Source organism: Lactuca saligna, chromosome 9 (genome assembly GCF_052625555.1).
Source record: "Lactuca saligna cultivar CGN05327 chromosome 9, ASM5262555v1, whole genome shotgun sequence".
Classification (NCBI taxonomy): domain Eukaryota; kingdom Viridiplantae; phylum Streptophyta; class Magnoliopsida; order Asterales; family Asteraceae; genus Lactuca; species Lactuca saligna.
In genome coordinates, this window is record NC_136425.1 from 29,535,580 (window position 1) to 29,554,274 (window position 18,695).

The following is an 18,695-nucleotide window of genomic DNA, read 5'->3' on the forward strand; positions in this document are numbered from 1 at the left end:
GTGACAATTATTTGTTTCAAACTTGGCTAAATTGAGAAATGTTTGTTTCAAACCTAGCTAACAAATAGATTGCGTCAGTTAAAAAAAAGCTTGATAGTATTTATATTTATTTTTAATAAAGATACATCCATGACACTTCATATACCAAAAGACATGTACATGCCACTTGACTTTAAGCAACTAAGGTAATGTTTAAGAAAATGAACTTTCCTAAGCATGCATCGAAATTTGTTCACTAAATGGAAGTATCTTCTACAAGTTAAGAAACAACTAGTAAAAATGAACAAGTGGGTCCAAATGCAAGAGTAGATGCCACTTTTCAACTTTTTTTTTTTTTTTTTTCACTATTTACTTATGTTTGTACTTTGTATACATAGCCTTCTAATGATACGCCATTAAAGATTGTAAAGATTGTAGGGAAAATTAAGGTTTGAGGTTGAAATTTGGATACCAATTTAGATTGTGATATCACTTTCCGAATTGATATTCCTACCCTATGCCTGGGTTACAATAAATTCAGCATAGGATAATCCAAGTGATCACTTACGATTCTAGGCATAGAAATCGTAAGTCAATATGCTAGAGGATTCTGTGAAAGTATGATGAAAACGAGAGCTTAAGATCGTAACCCTCTTTTGAAGAAGAAGAACTCTTTATATATTAAACGAGATTAGGGTTTCATTAGGGTTAAGCCGTAATTAGTTGTTTTGGAAGCAAGTCATGATAATTTGGATTTAATGAGGATTTAGGGTTACCAAAACTAACGAGTTTCGTTAGTTTTACCATAATCACCCTCAAGAAATTGAAGTTTCCACTATGTTCCCATATGTAAAATCCAGCGAGGATCCCAGTCAGGGGCTCTGCCCCTCGGACCCCGCTATGGGTGTTGCCCCTAGACCCCGACAAAAGGGCGCTACCCCTTTGGAAACCCCGGACCCAGGGGCGCTGCCCCCAGACTCCCGACTAGTCGTCGAACCAGATTCTAATTCGATCTTATACATGCGTGCACTCCGCACAACCTCGTACATATATTAGAGTACAAATTATGAAGCTCCTTAGCTCACATGTTAGTTCCAGTTACTTAAAATGACATGGTGACACTAAAATCACCAACAAAGATGGTATAATACACTTTGTCCATAATTACAATTCAACTTTCAAAGTTTAGTTGTATCACCTACACTTGCTTTGGGCTAGTTGGAGGATTAATAAGACAAAGTTTAAGATGTGGTTTGGAAGCTTATATAATAACTAATGGGTTTTGGTCATAAGACATCCTATGTGCTCATACAAACCCTAATGCTTGGATCTAGGTTTCTCTATTGTACATGCTTTGAATCCAATACTATAAACCCTAATTCTAGCATTTAAGTAATCATATTAACATAAGAATGAGTTTATAATGTTACCTTGATTGTTATGTAGCAATAACAATCCCAAATCTCCTTGAATTGACTTTGGAATGCTTAGAGTCACAAGTGTCACTCCTCTAATGGCTTACAAACACCAAGAGCAAATGGAGAAGGTATAAAGAGAGAGGAGAGAGGTTAGAATTCATCCTTAGGACTTCTTGGGAAGGGATACACGAATTCATAAGCCTTGGGGTCTTTATATAGGTGTAGAGATAGGGTTTCAGTCATTATCCTTATCTAGTTGCTTATCCACAAAGCAACCCATAAGATAATCCTTAAAATCCTTATCATAGTCGAATTCTAAGGCCTTATCACCTTAAATTCGTTCACCCTATATTTAAGATAATCCTTACCTTATTTTGTAACTATCACATAATTACAAATCAGTCCCTCTAGTTTAATTAATTACACTTGATCACAAAATTAATTCCTAATTAATTATTGACCAATATTAATTAAACAAATATGATTTTTCCTTTAATATATTATTCTTATAACATATTAATAAATCATAATAACCTTTCTCTCTTTATTTATTTCTCCAATCAAGTTGCTTTGGTGAAGGCAACCCAAAAGGACCATGCACCATCGGGTCAAGTACATACCAAAATAGTTGTGGACTTAGATACTAATCCAACAATAACTACCTTCTAGAGTACAAGAGTTTCTACTTTCTAACATGAGTTATAGTTTATGTTATTAAATGAGCAACATCTAGATTCAAGCAAGCAACTCACGTGCTTGCCACTATCTGTGGGCAGTTGTCAAATTTTAGTTCCTTGTTTTCTAGATAGTGGTAGTGTAGTAGCAGTTTTCTTTTTTAGTTTTTGCCTTTTATGGCTTCCACTTGTAATCCGTTTTCTTTCAAGTTAATCAATATACATAAGTGTGTCTAACTATGTGTTTCCTTCTTCATTTCTTTGTTGCATTCATTAGTGTTGTACTAGGAAGATTGTCTTTATCAGGTCAACAAAGTGGTATCAGAGCCTGCGTATCAATGGCTGAACTTCAGGTCGTTGGTGGTGGTAATAAGCTTAACAATCAGAACTATAACACATGGTCTACTTGCATCACGTCATACATGCAAGGGCAAGACATATGGGAAGTCGTGAATGGGACTGAAACTAAGCAACCTGAGGCAGAAGAAAATAATGGGATCTTACGTAAGTGGAAGATCAAGGCTGGCAAAGCTATGTTTGTTTTAAAAACAACCGTTGAAGAAGATGTACTTGAGCACATCAAAGATGCGTCAAACCTAATAGAAGCATGGGATATCTTATCAACCTTGTTCTCAAAGAAAAATGATACGAAGTTGCAACTTCTTGAGAATGAACTCCTATCTGTTTCCTAGAAAGATATGAAAATCCCACAATACTTTTGAAAGGTTAAAGCTACTTGCAGAGAAATTTTGGAACTTGATCCAGACTCTCAAATCGGTGAAGCAAGGATGAAAAGAATAATCATACATGGGCTAAAACTAGAATTCAGAAGTTTTGTAGCAGCGATTCAAGGTTGGGCAACTCAACCTTCCCTTGTTGAATTCGAAAATCTATTGGCTGGACAGGAGGCTTTAACCAAACAGACGAGAGGGGTACTATCGAGGATGATGGAGAAGCTTTGTATGCAGAGAAAGGTAAAGGAAAACAAAGATCTTCAGGAAATCACCGGTACAGAAAAGAAACAGAGAGAAATAAGAATTAAGAAAAAGAAAAGAAAACTTACAAGCATGAAAAAGGAGAGTCATCTAAAGAAAGATCAAAGAACCACCATCACAATAAATGATTTCCTTACAAGTGTTACAACTATGGTAAAAAAGGCCATATAGCACATAACTGTAGATTTGAGATAATGGAAGAAGGGAATGTTGCAACATCACAGGAGGAAGAGGTGTGGGATGCAAAAGCGATGTATGCACAAGTTGAAGATGTTGATGATGCACTAGCACTTACAGTAACCATCGAGAACAATTGAAACCGTTTTGATGAATGGATTGTTGATTCGGGCTGCTCTAATCATATGACAGTGGAACATGAGAAGCTTCAAGGTTCAGTAAGTTATGGTGGCAGCAAAGTGGTTTTAATTGCTGATAATTCCAAACTTCCAATTGCACATGTTGGAGAAGTAGTGTTCTTTCCAGAAGATAACAACAAAGATCAACACTCGAGAATGTGTACCATGTCCCAGGTATGAAGAAGAACCTTCTTTCATTCTCACAATTAGCTTCCACTAGCCATTATGTGTTATTTGGACCTGATGATATGAAGATTTTTAAAGAATTTGAACCCCCCCCCCTCAAAACCCATTTTGAAAGGTAGAAGATCAAATTGTATCAATGAAATGTCAGCACAAAACAACTTATGTAGAGAAAACAAAAAGAAATCAAAATGCAGACTTGTGGCATATGAGGTTGAGCCATGTGACATATGAGGTTGAGCCATATGAGTTATGATAAGCTTGAACTCATGATGAAGAAACAGATGGTTAAGGGCCTTCCAAAAACCAAAGTCAGAAAAGATGTTGTATGTGTCGGATGTCAATTCGGTAAAGCTCATCAACAACCATTTGACATATCATAGTACACGTCTCGAGCACCATTAGAACTTGTACACTCTGATGTATTTGGACCAGTCAAGAAACCTTCTGCCAAAGGCATGAAGTACATGGTAACCTTCATAGATGATTTCTCAAGGTATGTTTGGGTGTATTTCATGGCTGAAAAGTATGAAACAGTTTCCAAGTTCAAGGAATTTAAAGTGAAACCTGAAAAAGAAACAAAACACAAAAGCAGTTGTATCCGGTCTAAGAATGGAGGGGAGTATCTCACAATAGAATTTAGTGAGTACTTGAAAACAAATAAGATCAAACGGCAGCTGACTTGTACAAATACCCCACAACAAAATGGGGTATATGAGAGAAAGAATAGACACTTGGGTGAGATTTGTCAAAGTATAATGCATGATAAAAATGTTCCAAGGCAATACTTGGCAGAAGCAATGAAAACAGCTACCTATGTGATTAATAGGATTCCACAACAAAATCTTGATTATGTATCACCGTTTGAAAAGCTCTTGGAGATTAAGCCTAATGTGAGTCACTTATGTGTATTTGGTTGTCTATGTTATGTGTTCATACCCAACCACTTGCGAAGTAAAATGGAAAAGAAAGTTTTCTGATGCTTATTTGTGGGTTATGATCAAGAGAAAAAAGGTTGGAGGTGCCGTGATCCTAACTTTGGAAGGTGCTATGTTTCAAGGAATGTGGTTTTTGATGAGAACTCCTCATGGTGGTCAGAAAAACAGGAGGTTCTTCCTGATTCTAAACTTCTTAAAGAAGAGATAGAGTCATCAAATGTGAGACTAGATGTGGAAGGGAGTGATATAGTGATTGATAATGATGATGTTCATACTTAAGGTCAATCTCTGGAACAGTCGAATGGAATTTTTAATGATGTTAACAACAAAGAAACTCAAAATCACAGAAGATCATCAAGAATCAGGAAACCAAATCCTCGTTATGCCAATGTTGCAATAGTTGAAGAAGTAGAAATTAAATTAGACACGTATGATCAAGCTGCAACCAAACAAGAGTGGGTTTTGGTAATGAATGAAGAATTCAATGTTGTAATTAGGAACCAGATGTGGGATTTAGTTCCAAAGCCAGATGATGTGAAGCCAGTTTCATGCAAGTGGGTATTTAAGATAAAACGTAATGCGGATGGGTCACTAGGTAGGTATAAGGCACGTCTGGTAGCCTGTGGTTTCTCACAGCAATACAGGTTGGATTTTGAGGACACATTTAGCCCAATGGCTAAGTTAACTACAATTAGGGTTTTGCTAGCTTTGGCGGCAAGTAAAAGATGGAATCTATGGAAAATGGACGTAGGCAACACTTTTCTGTAAGGAGACTTAAACCATGTGATTCATATGGATCAACCACATGGTTTTGAAAGTAAAAGTCATCCAAGTTATGTGTGTAAACTTAAGAACGCCTTGTATGGGCTAAAACAGTGTGACATCCCCATTTTCACGGCTAGAAAAGACCGATTTGTTTATGCTTTGTTTTATAAAATCAGAGTAATCTTTTAAAGAAAATGGTTGCGGAATTTGTTCCCAAAACAAGATATGATAATAACTTATCAACACATTTCTCAAAGAGAATGTATTTTCATTTAATAATAAAACCTCGGGATGTCATGTTCCGATACAGACATATAAGCATAAACAGAACTTACATTCAATTACACTAAAGATTTACATCTCCTTTAATCTCTCAGTGCAAAGCAGCTTCGTATCGATACCTGTGATACAATTAAACTGAGTGGGTCAGGCTTGGGAGCCTGGTGAGCATATAGGGTTTTCAACCCACAATAATATAATTATTATATTCAATCATCAAACAATCAACCCAATTACCCATCCCTATTATCTTCTTTTAATCTTCCCTAGAGATATTATCCTAAGGGTCATCTCCTATATCATATTTACCGCTCATCTCCTTACATCTTATATCCTTATATGCTTGTTCCTAAGAACTTTTCCTAAGGATCATCGCCTGTATCATATATACAATGCTAATTCGGGGATCACTCCCTCAATATATGTCTAGTAAGGGTTAGGGTATCATCGCATGATTACACAGCCATAACATCGCCTGGACTCGTAAATCATAATAAGGGTTAGATTATCATCGCATGAATACGCAGCCACAACATCGCCTGGACTCATAATTCATAATAAGGGATAGACTATCATCGCATGAATACGTAGCCACAACATCGCCTGGACTCGTAATTCATCACCTATCTATCATCACCTAATTATCATCACCATTATATCCTCACCTTTCTCTTATCACATTCTTTCAACACACATCAAATATTTCATCTACCCATGTTCTACCCAACATATTTGTAGATATAAATTACATATACAACTTATTTAAAAACTCATATAAAACATTCATTCAGCATCCATCTCAAGTAAACAACAATGTATAAACACATAGCATGTATTTCATAGCAAATACTTCATATCTATGTGTAAGATGAAAGTGACTATACACTTACACATATAAACAACTTTATATTATACACATAACACGTATTTCGTATAAAATACTTCATAATTATGCATTAGAAGAAAGTAACTACACACTCACTTGATCAGAAGATGATCGGACAACACTACGGCTTGTAGAAGTAGTATTCTTCGGTAGATCTGGAAGATCTTCACAAAAACCGAACTTCTCGCGGACAGAGCTTCGGCTCGGGAAGTGCACTTCTCGGGATCTTCGGGGCCTTGGGACTAGCTTCGGGGCTCGGGAATGATACCGGGGCTTCGGGATAATTCTTGCACGAAAAACGATGCAAAAACGCGAGAGAAAGGGAAGAAATGAGCAAAGAACTCGGCTGCCCTCGACACCCTTTTATAGGGGCTGGAAACCCAAATTACGTTGGGCGTAATTCTAAATTACGCTGGGCGTAATTCTAAATTACTGTAACGCCCGTGTTTCTAGGCTTGCCATTTTTAGCAATGTAATAGTCTAGGTTAACCTTGTAACTCAACTTGAAATAATAAGAATGTATTATTTGTGAATTATTTGAATTATGTGATTTATGTGTGTATTTTCTTAATTTTATAATTTAATGAATTAAGAATAAAATAAGCGTCAAAATTTAAGTGTGAGATAAGCCCGACATCTTTGCATAAAGTTGTAGTGGTTGAAACAAGGATTCCGAAGATATAAGGAATGCCAAAATCCGAGTTATAACGAAGAAGTTATGACCTGTCGAAGTTTCGCGACAGAACCGACACGACGCCGAGTGACGTAAAATATGAATTTAAGATAGAGCGATTTTAGCCTTAGCGATCTAAACGAAAGTGGTAGATTTCGTTAAACCGAGAGCGTGCATAAAAGGAACGCCCAAATCTGACTTCGTATGAGGAAGTTATTATTTTCTGAAGTTTCGACGTGGCAGTATGCAGCCCGAATACTCGATTTGAGATCGAGCGGTTTTTAGCCGAAACAATCTAAATGAGAATCGAAGATCTTGTTGTTAGTAGCGAAACGATGAAAAGTTAGGCGAGAACGGACGTCGAACGAAGAAGTTATGATTTTATAACGAAGTTTTCCTGTCCGAGCCTTCTAAAAATAATTAATAAAAATAAAAGTCAAAATTAGCCGACGGAGTCTAAACGAAAGTTGTAGAGCGTAGTCTCACCTTCGCGTGGATATAAAGAACGTCGAAATCAGAGTTCGTATGAAGGAGATATGAATTTCTGAAGTTTAATAAAATATTTAATGTTTATTTTTATTTTACTCCGATATTATCCGAAGAGAGGAGAGGCGGTCTATCCGAAGTACGCAGCGCGTACTGCTGTACGCCCCGCGTACAGCATAGGGCACTCGAGTTCTACGGAGTAGCGAGTCGTATGCAATGACGGAGATGGACCGATGACGTAAGCGCTGACGACCACCGAGGCGTACGCCCCGCGTAGCCTCGTACGCCCCGCGTACGTGCGAGGGTTCAGCACCTATAAAAGGAGACCCGAAGCAGCCGAGTTTCCTTTGCAAATTTCATCATTCTCTCTGGTCCTTTGCCTCGATTTGCGTTTCAATCATATCCCGAAGCCCCGGTATCATTCCCGAGCCCCGAAGTAAGATCCGAAGCCCCGAGGATCCCGAAAAGCGTTATTCCCGAGTCGAAACGCTGCCCGCGAGGAGCCCGGTTTTGTGAAGATCTTCCAGATCTACAGAGAAACACCTCATCTGCAAGCCATAGTGCTGCCCGATCATCTTTTGATCAAGTGAGTGTGTAGTTATTTTCATTCCAACGCAATATTATGAAGTATTTCCTATAAAATACGTGTTATGTGTATATATTTGGTTGTTATACGTGTGAGTGTATATTCACTCTCTTCTATCTTATAGATATGATGTATTCTCTATGAAATACGTGTTATGTGTGTATGCCTCATCTGTTATGTGGAATATGTATTGCTTAAAGCATGTTATACAGGTTTTTAAACTATGTATAAAAACGTATATTTTTATCTACTAATATGTTGGGTAGAACATGGGTAGATAATTGGTGTGTAATAAACAGATGAGAGGCCTCGGTGTTATTGGTGTTATTCTAGTCATTCAGCAGAGTATGGATGACGACCACGGACTATTCTAGACTGTCCCGTGGAACACTAGCAGGCTCATTACCTGTAGGTGTTGTGACCGACGTGTTCACCGGTGTACTCTATCCCCCACATGGTTGCCTTTAGGACACTTAATGTTGAGGAAGCCCCTCTGCAGTAATGTCCATCCCGATGAAAAATCCTGAAATAGGTTCCTTATAATAGACGTTATTTTTGGGAACGTAAGGTGAGGATAACGGGAATGGGTAATCGGGTTTATTGTTGATTGTTGAAATTAAATATAATTATTGTGGGTTGAAAACCCTATATGCTCACCAGGCTCCCAAGCCTGACCCACTCAGTTGATTTATTTTACAGGAAGTGGCGCAAGAGCTTAAGATGGGCGAACATCAAGTTGTTTTGTTTACAAGTCTGTATATGTATATATTTGTTGAATGACTTGTAATGCTATCGTTTATGCTTTATGATCTGTATCAGAACATGACATCCCGACTTTTGATTATGAAATGAAATCATATTTCTTTATGAAATGTTTTGATAAATATCTATTTTATCATGTTTTGTTTTTGGGAACAAATTCCGCATCTCTTTTAAAATTAAAAGGATTTACTCTGAAAATTATTTTAAAAAGCATAAATGAAATCGGTCTTTTCTGGCCGAGATTTTGGGGATGTCACAGTTGGTATCAGAGCATTAGTTTAAGCGAACTAGGAATTTGTAGGATTTCTAAACTTAAACTTAGGATGCTAAGTGGAGATTGCGAGGTGTGTGTCTGTTGGATTTTAGACACAAGCACTAGTTTATTTTAGGAATGTTGCCTAAAATGCTTTTATGTGCTAAATGTTATATGTTGCCATATATGATATTATTTGTTCGGATCTATGGTTTATTGCCAACCGGATCTGAAGGTTTATGTGTTTAGGATTCTAAGCGTATATGTACGATATTAGAACTAGCATGTAATCGTTTGGAGTAATAAGGTCAAATTATTCGGTGTATAGATCAAAATGGTGAGAACAAGAAGCATAGTTGGAAATGCTGATGAAAACAGGAATCAACCACCTGTAATCGAGCAAGTACCTGTCGTAGCTGCTGCACCTGAGCCGATAACAATGGTTGGTGTACAAATGATGATTCAAATGATGTTGGATCGTCAGATGGAAGAAACAAGACGCCTGCTTAGGCAGAATCGTGAAGAACCGTCAATTCAAGCGGAAGAGCCCGAGGAGAATGGAGAGCAGTCTGAAGGAGAAAACTTTAGTGGGATCATTGGTCAAGACGAACAACCAGTGGTTAGACGCGATAACCAGTATGGAGGAAATGATGGTCGTGGGTGCAAGTATAAGGATTTCATGGCATCCAAACCACCATGCCTATCCGGAAGCCCGACGCCGGTACAAGTTATGGACTGGGTCTCTGAAATGGAGACTATGTTTGAAAGTTGCGAATGCAGCAACAGGCAGAAGACCGCTCTTGTGATCCCTCTGCTAAAATCTGGCGTGTTGAGTTGGTGGAAGCTGTTAGCTGACTCTATGCCCAAGGGAGAAGCAAGCAAAATGTCTTGGGAAGACTTTCTGGAACAACTAAAACTGCAATACTGCTCCGAGCAGGACCTTCTAGAAATCAGTAATGAGTTTCAGAATTTGAAGAAGGGGAAATTGAGCGTTACTGAATACGCTACAAGTTTCACGGAAAAGATGAAGTTTATCCCATATTTGGTGCCTACTGAACTCTCTAAGGTCAACAAGTTTGCCCTTGGACTACCAGCGGACTATGGTCCAATGGTTAAGCAAGCAACCACATTGAAAGCCGCCATCTGGGCTGCTAGAAATGTTGAGACCCAGATCAGGGAAAAAGGTCTAGAAAGGTCAGAGGTTGGTGAGAAAAGGAAAGTCGATGGATTTTCAGGGTCCAGCAAGAAAAGTAAATTCTCGAAGTCTAGTTCGAGAGGAAGTGGAGGAAAGGTAGAGGCGAAATGGTGCGACAAGTGCAAGAAGAAGCATCATGGGAAGTGTGGCGGGGAAACCACATGCTACAAATGTGGAAAGCCAGGGCATTATGCCAACGAATGCACCTTCACCAAGAATGTTTGTTATGGTTGCGGTGAGGAGGGGCACATCTCAAGGGATTGTCCGAAGAAGAAGGAGGCAGCAAGACCCAACATTCCGCCAAAGCCAAAGGCGAGAGCATTCCAGATGACACTGGAAGCTGCTAAAGATGAAGCTGATGTCGCTTCAGGTACCTTTCTCGTTAACAAATTGCCTGCCCAAATTTTATTTGATTCTGGAGCCAACTACTCCTTTATATCGCATGAATTTGGTAGAAAACTAGCTTTGCCTATTGTGAGACTAGATAATGCTTTGTTAGTCGAAGTTGCTAGTGGCAAGATTGTACCTGTTAGCCATCGTATGAAAAACATTTTAATTGATTTGAATGGGAATAAGTTCCACGAGGAATTATTACCTATAGAACTTAATGGTTTCGACATCGTTTTGGGAATGGATTGGCTTAGTGCCAATGATGCCGAAATTTTATGCAAGAAGAAAATAGTGAAAGTGAATTCGCCTGGAAAGGAATCGTTTATGGTGTATGGAGATAAACGCAGAGTAAATTCTGGAATCATTTCCCTAATGAAAGCCAGAAAGTGTTTGACCAAGGGATGTACATCATATTTAGCATTCGTGATCGATGCTAAGAAGGAAAAGAAGGTGATGCAAAATATTCCTGTTGTGTGTGATTATCCGGAAGTATTTCCCGAAGATCTTCCTGGATTACCGCCCGATCGACAAGTAGAATTTCGTATTGACTTGTTGCCCGGAACAACGCCAATTGCAAAAACACCTTATCGATTAGCACCGACGGAGATGAAGGAGCTAATGATGCAACTTCAGGAATTATTGGACAAAGGTTTCATTAGACCTAGTTCATCACCCTGGGGAGCTCCGGTGTTATTCGTAAAGAAGAAAGATGGAAGCATGAGGATGTGCATTGATTACCGAGAGCTGAATAAGGCAACAATAAAGAATAGATATCCGTTGCCGAGGATTGATGACCTATTCGATCAGCTACAAGGTTCAAGTTATTTCTCAAAGATCGACTTGAGGTCAGGATATCATCAGCTAAAAGTAAGAGAGCAGGATATAGAGAAGACTGCATTCAGAACCCGATATGGACACTATGAGTTTTTGGTTATGTCGTTTGGACTAACCAATGCTCCAGCAGCATTCATGGATTTAATGAACAGAGTTTGTAACCCGTTCCTTGATAAATCTGTGATAGTGTTCATAGATGACATTCTGATTTATTCAAAAAGCCAAGAGGAGCATGGCAGACACTTACGAGAAGTTTTGGAAGTCTTGAAGAAGGAGAAGCTGTATGCGAAGTTCTCCAAATGTATTTTTGGATTCGAGAAGTCCAATTCTTGGGTCACGTGGTCAACCAAGAAGGTATAATGGTTGATCCAGCAAAGATTGAAGCTGTAATGAAGTGGGAACAACCGAAAAGTCCCACGGAGATTCGAAGCTTTTTAGGATTAGCCGGATATTACCGAAGGTTTATCCAAGGCTTTTCTTCGATTGCTAGTCCATTAACAGCTTTGACCCACAAAGGAGCTACTTATGCTTGGAGTGATAAGCATAAAGAAGCATTCGAGAAGCTAAAGAAGAAACTATGCGAGGCACCGATACTTTCTCTACCCGATGGAGTTGAAGACTTTGCTGTTTATAGCGATGCGTCTGGTGTTGGATTGGGTTGTGTTTTGACCCAAAGAGATAAGGTGATCGCATATGCATCTCGACAGCTGAAAGAGCATGAAAAGAACTACCCGACTCATGATTTGGAGTTGGCAGCGGTAGTTTTCGCTCTGAAAATATGGAGGCATTACCTCTATGGCACGAAGTGCAAACTTTTCACTGATCATAAGAGTCTCCAATATCTCTTTAGTCAGAAAGAATTGAATATGAGGCAACGACGTTGGCTGGAACTACTTAAAGACTACGACTGTGAAATACTTTACCACCCCGGTAAGGCCAATGTTGTTGCTGATGCTCTCAGTCGGAAAGTCAATCTTGAAAAGCGAAGGCCAAGAGCGTTGAGAATTGAAGTTGTCTCAACCATTTTAGAAAGTATAAAGAAAGCTCAAGAGGAAGCTTCGGAGAAGAATGACCGAAAGGAGGAACGTTTGGGCAAAACGTTGGTGTTCGGTGTAAACAGTCACGGACTGAAGGTGTTCCAAGATCGGATTTGGATACCTAAGACAGAAGGAATCAGAGATCTTCTGATGGAAGAAGCTCACAAGAACATGTACTCAATTCATCCCGGTAGCACTAAAATGTATAGGGACCTGAAACCCTATTATTGGTGGCCGACGATGAAGCTCGACATTGCGAAGTATGTGGCCGAGTGTGTGACTTGTGCAAGAGTCAAGGCACAACATCAGAAACCGTACGGGAGTTTAGAACCATTGCCTGTGCCTATGGGTAAGTGGGAAGACATTACTATGGATTTTGTCACTAAACTGCCCAGAACAAAGAATGGTCACGACATGATTTGGGTGGTCGTCGATCGATTCACTAAGAGTGTGCATTTCATAGCAGCCAATGAGAAATGGTCTATGGAAAAGCTTGCGAATTCTTATGTGAAGGAAATTGTGAGACTTCACGGTGTTCCGCTAACAATTGTGTCGGATCGTGATAGTTGTTTCACCTCAAGATTTTGGAAAAGTCTACAAGAGGAATTGGGTACCAAGTTGTGTTTAAGTACAGCTTACCATCCGCAGACTGATGGTCAGAGCGAACGGACAATACAAACACTTGAAGATATGTTGAGAGCGTGTACCTTGGAATTCCTAGGTAATTGGGATGAACATTTACCTTTGGTAGAATTTTCCTATAATAATAGTTTTCACTCGAGCATAAAGATGGCACCTTATCAAGCCTTGTATGGACAGAAGTGTCGTACGCCGTCTTGTTGGCTTGAGGCTGGGGAAAAGCAGTTTATGGGGCCGGAGATAGTCCATCAAACTGCTGAAAAGTTGAAAATAATTAGGGAGAGAATGTTAGCAGCTCAGGATCGTCAAAAGAGTTATGCTGACAAAAAGCGAAGACCGATGACTTTTGAAGTTGGAGATTCGGTTTTGCTTAAAGTCTCGCCGTGGAAGGGACTTATAAGATTTGGAAAAAGGGGAAAGTTAAGTCCAAGGTTTATTGGACCGTTTAAAGTTCTTCAGAGGATTGGGAACCAAGCTTACAAGCTCGAACTACCAGAAGAACTGAATGGAATTCATAACACTTTCCATGTATGTTATTTGAGGAAGTTCACGGGAGAAGTTCCCGACATAATTCCACTTTCAGAGTTGAGGATCGATGAGAACAAAAGGTTGATTGAGGAACCGGAGGCAATTGTTGACCGAAAGACTAAGAAATTGCGACGTAAGATGGTGGAGTTAGTGCTTGTCCGATGGAAACACACGAATGGGCCAAATCTCACCTGGGAGACGGAGAGTGACATGATGAGTCGCTATCCGCATTTGTTTGCTGGTGTGTGATTCCGGGGACGGAATCATTCTAAGGTGGAGAGAATTGTAACGCCCGTGTTTCTAGGCTTGCCATTTTTAGCAATGTAATAGTCTAGGTTAACCTTGTAACTCAACTTGAAATAATAAGAATGTATTATTTGTGAATTATTTGAATTATGTGATTTATGTGTGTATTTTCTTAATTTTATAATTTAATGAATTAAGAATAAAATAAGCGTCAAAATTTAAGTGTGAGATAAGCCCGACATCTTTGTATAAAGTTGTAGTGGTTGAAACAAGGATTCCGAAGATATAAGGAATGCCAAAATCCGAGTTATAACGAAGAAGTTATGACCTGTCGAAGTTTCGCGACAGAACCGACACGACGCCGAGTGACGTAAAATATGAATTTAAGATAGAGCGATTTTAGCCTTAGCGATCTAAACGAAAGTCGTAGATTTCGTTAAACCGAGAGCGTGCATAAAAGGAACGCCCAAATCTGACTTCGTATGAGGAAGTTATTATTTTCTGAAGTTTCGACGTGGCAGTATGCAGCCCGAATACTCGATTTGAGATCGAGCGGTTTTTAGCCGAAACAATCTAAATGAGAATCGAAGATCTTGTTGTTAGTAGCGAAACGATGAAAAGTTAGGCGAGAACGGACGTCGGACGAAGAAGTTATGATTTTATAACGAAGTTTTCCTGTCCGAGCCTTCTAAAAATAATTAATAAAAATAAAAGTCAAAATTAGCCGACGGAGTCTAAACGAAAGTTGTAGAGCGTAGTCTCACGTTCGCGTGGATATAAAGAACGTCGAAATCAGAGTTCGTATGAAGGAGATATGAATTTCTGAAGTTTAATAAAATATTTAATGTTTATTTTTATTTTACTCCGATATTATCCGAAGAGAGGAGAGGCGGTCTATCCGAAATACGCAGCGCGTACTGCTGTACGCCCCGCGTACATCATAGGGAACTCGAGTTCTACGGAGTAGCGAGTCGTATGCAATGACGGAGATGGACCGATGACGTAAGCGCTGACGACCACCGAGGCGTACGCCCCGCGTACGTGCGAGGGTTCAACACCTATAAAAGGAGACCCGAAGCAGCCGAGTTTCCTTTGCAAATTTCATCATTCTCTCTGGTCCTTTGCCTCGATTTGCGTGCCAATCATATCCCGAAGCCCCGGTATCATTCCCGAGCCCCGAAGTAAGATCCGAAGCCCCGAGGATCCCGAAGAGCGTTATTCCCGAGCCGAAACGCTGCCCGCGAGGAGCCCGGTTTTGTGAAGATCTTCCAGATCTACAGAGAAACACCTCATCTGCAAGCCATAGTGCTGCCCGATCATCTTTTGATCAAGTGAGTGTGTAGTTATTTTCATTCCAACGCAATATTATGAAGTATTTCCTATAAAATACGTGTTATGTGTATATATTTGGTTGTTATACGTGTGAGTGTATATTCACTCTCTTCTATCTTATAGATATGATGTATTCTCTATGAAATACGTGTTATGTGTGTATGCCTCATCTGTTATGTGGAATATGTATTGCTTAAAGCATGTTATACAGGTTTTTAAACTATGTATAAAAACGTATATTTTTATCTACTAATATGTTGGGTAGAACATGGGTAGATAATTGGTGTGTAATAAACAGATGAGAGGCCTCGGTGTTATTGGTGTTATTCTAGTCATTCAGCAGAGTATGGATGACGACCACGGACTATTCTAGACTGTCCCGTGGAACACTAGCAGGCTCATTACCTGTAGGTGTTGTGACCGACGTGTTCACCGGTGTACTCTATCCCCCACATGGTTGCCTTTAGGACACTTAATGTTGAGGAAGCCCCTCTGCAGTAATGTCCATCCCGATGAAAAATCCTGAAATAGGTTCCTTATAATAGACGTTATTTTTGGGAACGTAAGGTGAGGATAACGGGAATGGGTAATCGGGTTTATTGTTGATTGTTGAAATTAAATATAATTATTGTGGGTTGAAAACCCTATATGCTCACCAGGCTCCCAAGCCTGACCCACTCAGTTGATTTATTTTACAGGAAGTGGCGCAAGAGGTTAAGATGGGCGAACATCAAGTTGTTTTGTTTACAAGTCTGTATATGTATATATTTGTTGAATGACTTGTAATGCTATCGTTTATGCTTTATGATCTGTATCGGAACATGACATCCCGACTTTTGATTATGAAATGAAATCATATTTCTTTATGAAATGTTTTGATAAATATCTATTTTATCATGTTTTGTTTTTGGGAACAAATTCCGCATCTCTTTTAAAATTAAAAGGATTTACTCTGAAAATTATTTTAAAAAGCATAAATGAAATCGGTCTTTTCTGGCCGAGATTTTGGGGATGTCACAATTACGCTGGGCGTAATGTGGATCAGATCGCTGACTCCCCCCATGGATAATATCGGTTAATTTATAATTAAATTAAATATCGAAAATATTTAATAAACTTCAAAAATTCATATCTTTCTCATACGAACTCCGTTTTCGACTTTCTTTATATCCCCGCGTAGGTGAGACTATGCTCTACAAATTCCGTTTGGACTCCTTTGGCTAATTTTGAATTTATTTTTATTATTTATTTTTAGTAGGCCGGGACAGGAAAACTCCGTTATGAAATCATAACTTCTTTATCCGACGTCCGTTTTCGCCTATCTTTTTACCGGTTTACTACAATTAGTGAGATGTTCTATTCTCATTTAGATTGTTTCGACTAAAAACCGCTCGGTCTCAAATCAAGTATTCGGGCTGCATACCGCTAAGTCGAAACTTCGAAAAATGATAACTTCCTCATACGAAGTCAGATTTGGGCGTTCTTTTTATGCACGCTCACGGTTTAACGTATTCTACGACTTTCATTTAGATTTCTAAGGCTAAATATCGCTCTAACGTAAATTCACTTTTTACGACGCGCTGTGTCGTTCCGGTTTCGTCGCGAAACTTCGACAGGTCATAACTTCTTCGTTATAACTCGGATTTCGGCGTTCTTTATATGTATGGAATCCTTGTAACATATACTACATATTAGTTAAGATTATTCATTCTAAATAATATTTCATCAAAAATTCATTTTTGACGCCTATCGTCTCTAAATTGACTAGCCCTGATCTACGGGCGTTACAAACAGTCTCCAAGGGCATGGTTTGAAAAAAGGCTGAATTCCTTGAGCACAACGGATATATAAGTACTCCAATAGATACTAGCTTATTTGTGAAGAAGGTTGAAAGCAAGGTTGCATTGGTTCTTGTTTTTGTAGATGACTTGATAATTACAGGTGACTTGGAAGATATCATCAGTCAACTCAAAGAGAATCTAAGCACTCGTTTCCATATGATGGACCTAGGAAGACTAAGACACTTCCTAGAACTTGAGCTAAGATATGATGATGAAGGCATAATTTTGCATCAGTGAAAGCACTTTATTGATTTGTTGAAGAGGTTTAGAATGTTGGAATGTAAAGCAGCAGTGACACCCATGGATACTAATGCTAAACTGTGTGCACAGTCAGGAAGTAAGATAGAAGATGCAACACTATACAAAAAAAAATGGTGGGAAGCTTGATTTATCTCACCTTGACGCAACCAGATATATCATTTGCAGTTGGTGCTTTAAGCCGATTTATGCAGAATCTGAGAAAGCCTCATCTTGGAGCTGCACGCAGAGTATTAAGATACATCAAAGCTACCCTGAACTATGGTGTTCAGTTCAAGAGGGAACCTGATTGCAAGTTGATCGGTTTTTGTGATGTTGATTATGTCGGTGACTTGAATACAAGAAGGTCAACAACTGTCTATGTATTCATGCTTGGTTCCATCATCATATCATGGAGTAGCAAGCATCAACCCACCGTGTCTTTGTCCACAATGAAAGCGGAATATAGAGTTGCTGCCATGGAAACTCAAGAGTGTACCTGGCTTATTCAATTGTTGAAGAATCTAAACCAGGAAGCTGATTACAACATTCCACTTTTATGTGACAATATGTCCTCCATCAAACTAGCTGAGAATCATACCTTTCATGCTCATACCAAGCATATTGAAGTTCACTACCACTTCATTAGAGAGAAGGTCTTAATGGGCAAAATAGACTTGCAATATGTGAAGACAACTAAGCCGCTTATAGATATCATAACCAAGATTCTAGCAAGTGAAAAGCTTATTGAATTTAGCAACATGATGGGTATGGTAGAAGTTGATGTTGAGAGGGAATATTAAATGAGCAACATCTAGATTCAAGCAAGCAACTCACGTGCTTGCCACTATCCTTGTTTTTTAGTTTATGTTTATTTTAATTTGTCTAGTATTTTCTCCTTGTTAAATTAGTCGAGATAGTGGGCAGTTGTCAAATTGTAGTTTCATGTTTTCTAGATAGTGGTAGTGTAGTAGCAGTTTCCTTTTTTAGTTTTTGCCTTTTATAGCTTCCTCTTGTAATCCGTTTTCTTTCAAGTTAATCAATATACATAAGTGTGTGTAACTGTATGTTTCCTTCTTCATTTCTTTTCTGTATTCCTTAGTTGTTTACTAGGAAGATTGTCTTTATCAGGTCAACATATGTTTAGTATAAGGTATGGCTTTATAAGTCATTATTCCGATTC

General features: G+C 38.9%; 1 pseudogene; it reads left to right on the forward strand.

Annotated features, from left to right (window-relative positions):
* Positions 1-17,646: 17,646 nt before the first annotated feature.
* LOC145016144 (secreted RxLR effector protein 161 pseudogene) lies at positions 17,647-18,315 on the forward strand (annotated as a pseudogene).
* Positions 18,316-18,695: the final 380 nt, after the last annotated feature.